This window comes from Carassius gibelio, chromosome A25 (assembly GCF_023724105.1).
Source record: "Carassius gibelio isolate Cgi1373 ecotype wild population from Czech Republic chromosome A25, carGib1.2-hapl.c, whole genome shotgun sequence".
In the NCBI taxonomy this organism is placed as follows: Eukaryota; Metazoa; Chordata; class Actinopteri; order Cypriniformes; family Cyprinidae; genus Carassius; species Carassius gibelio.
In genome coordinates this window covers 10,913,645-10,918,464 of record NC_068395.1, presented here as the reverse complement: position 1 = coordinate 10,918,464, position 4,820 = coordinate 10,913,645, and the positions used below count along the sequence as shown (strand labels likewise).

Sequence of the window (4,820 nt, the reverse complement as noted above, 5' to 3'; positions counted from 1 at the left end):
CCAAAAAATCAGAGGTAGCTATATTTTTTATTGATTGGTGAGAGCTATGGAAAGAAATAAATGGACTTTAAGCACTGAAACGTGATTTTGTAGCTGTAATGTCAATATGTTGAATTTTGTGGTAAAATCCTATATCTTGTTTATTAATGTGTTGAATTGACAAGTCAAGCTAGTAGATATTTATAATATTATAGTGGCATGATTGGATGTTTTTAAATAAAGATTTACAAAAACTATGCTAGTTTGGTAGCCCATACTCGGAATTGGTCTGCATTTAAGTTATCCAAGTACACACACACAGTAGTGAGAAGTGAACACACCGTGAACACATACACAGATTAGTGGGCAGCTATAGATCCTGCGCCCTGGGAGCAACTGAGGGGTTCAGCAGAACAGGTTATTTTGCCAGGTGAGGGGGCGTGTTTTGGAGGGTAAGTGACGTCAATGTAACCTTTTATTTAAACTGCTGAGAATGACGGTTCTGGCACTCAGTTGGACTGTTTGTTGAAGTCTGTGTAAAATGGAGAAAAGTGGTGAGAAGTAATTTTTTTTAGAACGGAACAATGTTTTTATTGTATGTGTACCGAGTGTATTAATCTTTATATTTGTAGATTTTAATCTTTATACTGTATTTATTTTGTTGGCACAGAAAGCAACATGGTTGTTTCCAGGTTTGGGAAGAAAGACTTCGTTGTACCTAAAGGTATGTTTGTTGACTAAATAAATGTTCTTGTTTTTTGACCCATGGGTTATTTAGTTGTGACAATGGTTTTGTTTCTTGCAGGTCTGAATGTTTGCTTCTTGACGGATTCCATGTGCCGTGGTTTGGACCAATACTGTGAGGGCGCATATTGTTGGGTTCATCCTGGAACTACTCTGGTCCGTTCAGCACAACAGCACGTTTATCATCTGACAAGAGTAAATGGGGATGCCTTGTTAATCATTCACATTGGGACAAATGATGTCGCTAGTGGGGTTTCAGCAGAAACCATCGTTAACCGAATGGCATTGCTTGTGGAACGCCTTCGTCACTCTTTTAAGTACAAACTGTATTTCGCTATTTGTTCTGTTTTGCCTCGTTATGTTGATGACAAGCAAACTAAACATACAGTGAAGCGATGCAATATATTGTTGGAAAGATGGTCTAGTGAGATGGACAATGTTGTTTTTTTTTTGCGAACGTGGAGAGCATTTGTGTCTGGAGGATGTATATGTTCTGAAATGTTCCGTCCAGATGGACTTCACTTGAATGTGAAAGGGAAAGATCGTCTTTTTCAGTATTTCAAACATTTTTTGTGGAACTTTTGTAATTATATTCTTCGTTTTCCAAGCTTGCAGCAATAAAACTCTATGGAAATAAGCTTTTAAAAGTGTTGATGCAACTTATTTATTGTTCGATATTTTTTGGGTTAAAAAATGTTCTGCAAATATCAGTTCAATTGTGTTTATATACAGGGGTGCACATAAATGGTCCATAACCAAAAAAAAAAAAAAAAAAAAAAGATCCATTAAATATGTTCTGACAATGTTAATACACAATTAGCCTACCATTTTAGATCACAAACTGCACTATATAAGTTTTATTTTCAACATGAATACATAAATCTAGTGTATCCCATGCCGTTTTTAAAGCACAATGCAAAACTATGACATTCATCCACTGACGCTCTTACTTATACTTTCAGGCAACATGCCACAGTGAATGCCTGCTGAATAGTTTGAATAAGATACAAGTTTGAATATGATAAAAACGCTTTTATTTTATATTTTTTCTTTAGAGCTTTTATTCAAAGTTATTTAAAATTGGGTAATACATAAATCTCCTTAAAGAGGCAGACAAAGAAAGCAGTAAATATTAGCATTTTATTTTTAAGTTTTCTATAAAATAAATGTAGCCTATTTGTATTTAATACTACGACTAGCTTTTATTTTTTTATAATATCTCACACTATTGTTTAGTTTATCTACTATAATTGTATACATATATATATATATATATAAAACTAAATAAAGTGAAATAATATTATAACTATTATGTATTAATTTTTGATAGTAATATGTACTGCAGGGGCGTAGATTATGCGGGGACGTGTCCCCCCACTTTTAATATCATGGAAACTCATCCCCCGCACTTTTTCAGTTAAGTTTGTTCTCATAGAGGTTTTCAAGAGCTGGTGGGAATAAATACAGATTTAAACTCAAAGAGACCTGGATAGTCTGCATATGATTTGATATTTAATTCGGAGCCAGAATACAGCGAGATGAATATCACAGAGCGCAAACTCTCCTGCAGTGTGCGTTTCATTCATACTCACGGAGGGCATTGCGCAGAATGCCATTTCAGGAAGATCCTAATATGGGCAAAAGCGTCCAGCTATTGCTGTATGAAAACAGTTTTTACACAGCAAAAAAGCCCAGAAACTTTTGCAAACACGTAGAAATTAAACATACGATTGCAACAATACATGGTTTTCAAGTAGGCTAATCTCCAGCAGGTGATAAATAAAGTATGAACAATCAGGATTTGTACATTTTCACAGTTAAATAGCAACTTACATAAATGTAAGCCTTTAAAGTACATAAAATGCCTTTGAAATAAAAGCAGCAACCAGAGGCATGTATTTATTTATTTAGTCTGTTTTAAAAGACGACGTAATTTATTGTGATGTGGTACAGTTATTTTGTAGCAGTGTGAACATGTTTTTTATTTATGTTTTGTAACTGTTAATATAAAAGATAGGAAATAATAAAATATAAAAAAATATATGCATTAAAAATATATTTACCACTAGGCTATTATCAGAAACAGAAAAATCACCAAGAGTTTGTTAGATTTTAACTACTACAGTATAAAGTGAAATGTGCAGTGGTTAACTGACTTGGAATTCAAGACACGACTCAGCTGTATAACAGCATGTTCCTAAGTCATTTGAAAAGCCCATTGTTTTGATGGCGAAAAACCATTGTTACATCAGTCATGAAGAGTAAATGGATTTGAAAATGTGTTTAACAATCTTTTTTAAAGTTTTACTAAATTAAGTATGGGTCTTATTCATTAAAATGGATTATATTTCTTTCTATGCTTTAGGTGTAAATATCAGCTATTAATGCTAGAGATGTCCAAATTATCGGTTAATGTAAATGTAATTGCTGTCATCAACACTATTAAGTGGTGGCATTCTTTCTTAAGCACTTTTATTTTTATGTATAGAGACAAAGGAAGTTTTTTTTTTTTTTTTAAAGAAACATTGGAATAATTGTTTCAGTTAGTAAGGTTTAAATATACTCACAATAAGTGTCCCTTTATGAATAAGTTTTCTATAAAAGAAATGTAGCCTATTTGTATTTAATATTACGACTACCTTTTTTTTATTATTATTTAGTTTATCTACTAGAATTTTATAGCCTAGTTTTTTGTTTTTATATAGCTAAATAAAGTGAAATAATATTATAACTATTATGTATTAATTTTTGATAGTAATATGTACTGCAGGGGCGTAGATTATGCGGGGACGTGTCCCCCCACTTTTAATATCATGGAAACTCATCCCCCGCACTTTTTCAGTCAAGTTTGTTCTCATAGAGGTTTTCAAGAGCTGGTGGGAATAAATACAGATTTAAACTCAAAGAGACCTGGATAGTCTGCATATGATTTGATATTTAATTCGGAGCCAGAATACAGCGAGATGAATATCACAGAGCGCAAACTCTCCTGCAGTGTGCGTTTCATTCATACTCACGGAGGGCATTGCGCAGAATGCCATTTCAGGAAGATCCTAATATGGGCAAAAGCGTCCAGCTATTGCTGTATGAAAACAGTTTTTACACAGCAAAAAAGCCCAGAAACTTTTGCAAACAGGAAGACATTAAACATACGATTGCAACAATATATGGTTTTTCAAGTAATCTCCAGCAGAATAAATAAAGTAACAATGCAGTACCAATTGACATAGCATTTATTACAGAATAGAAACTATTCTGCCTTATTATTTGATAAAAAAGTTTGTTTGTAGTATATAAACAAATCATTATTATTTGTTATTGTCCAGTAGTTATAGATTTCTAAGCCAATTAAAAGCTAGTAATTTGAGAAAATTTTTAGTTGCCTAGTATCCACCAGTCAAAAGTTTTTGAACTGTAAACTTGTTAATATATTTTTAAATAAGTCTCTTCTGTTCATCAAGCCTGCATTTATTTGATCCAAAGTAAAGCAACACAGAAAAAAATTGAAATATTTTTACTAACCTATTTAAATTAACTGTTTTCTATTTGGATATATTTTAAAATGTATTTTTTTGTATCATTACTCCAGTCACACGATCCTTCAGAAATAATTCTGCTTTTGACACTGTTAATCACAAGATTCTCCTGTCCACCCTCAGAAAGATGGGAATCTCTGGAACTGCTCTCCTGTGGGTTAAGTCCTACCTCTCTGACAGATCATTCAGTGTGTCTTGGAGGGGTGATGTTTCAAAGTCACACCACCTTGCTACTGGGGTTCCTCAAGGCTCAGTACTTGGACCACTTCTCTTCTCCATCTACATGACATCTTTAGGATCTGTCATTCAGAAGCATGGCTTTTCTTATCACTGCTATGCTGATGACACCCAACTCTACTTCTCATTCCAGCCTGATGACCCGACGGTAGCTGCTCGCATTTCAGCCTGTCTGAGTGACATTTCTAGCTGGATGAATGACCATCACCTTCAGCTTAACCTTACAAAGACTGAACTACTGGTGATTCCAGCTAACCAATTGATTCATCACAACTTCTCTATACAGGTAGGCTCGTCAACCATAACTCCTTCGAGGACAGCCAG

At 33.9% G+C, this 4,820-nt stretch overlaps 1 long non-coding RNA gene across 1 annotated transcript; it reads left to right on the top strand.

Moving 5' to 3' along the window:
* LOC127947292 (uncharacterized) lies at nt 1–1,377 on the top strand. The gene is made up of 3 exons (XR_008151264.1): nt 1–533; nt 650–703; nt 785–1,377. It is a non-coding gene; the product is annotated as an uncharacterized LOC127947292 (long non-coding RNA).
* Nucleotides 1,378–4,820: the final 3,443 nt, after the last annotated feature.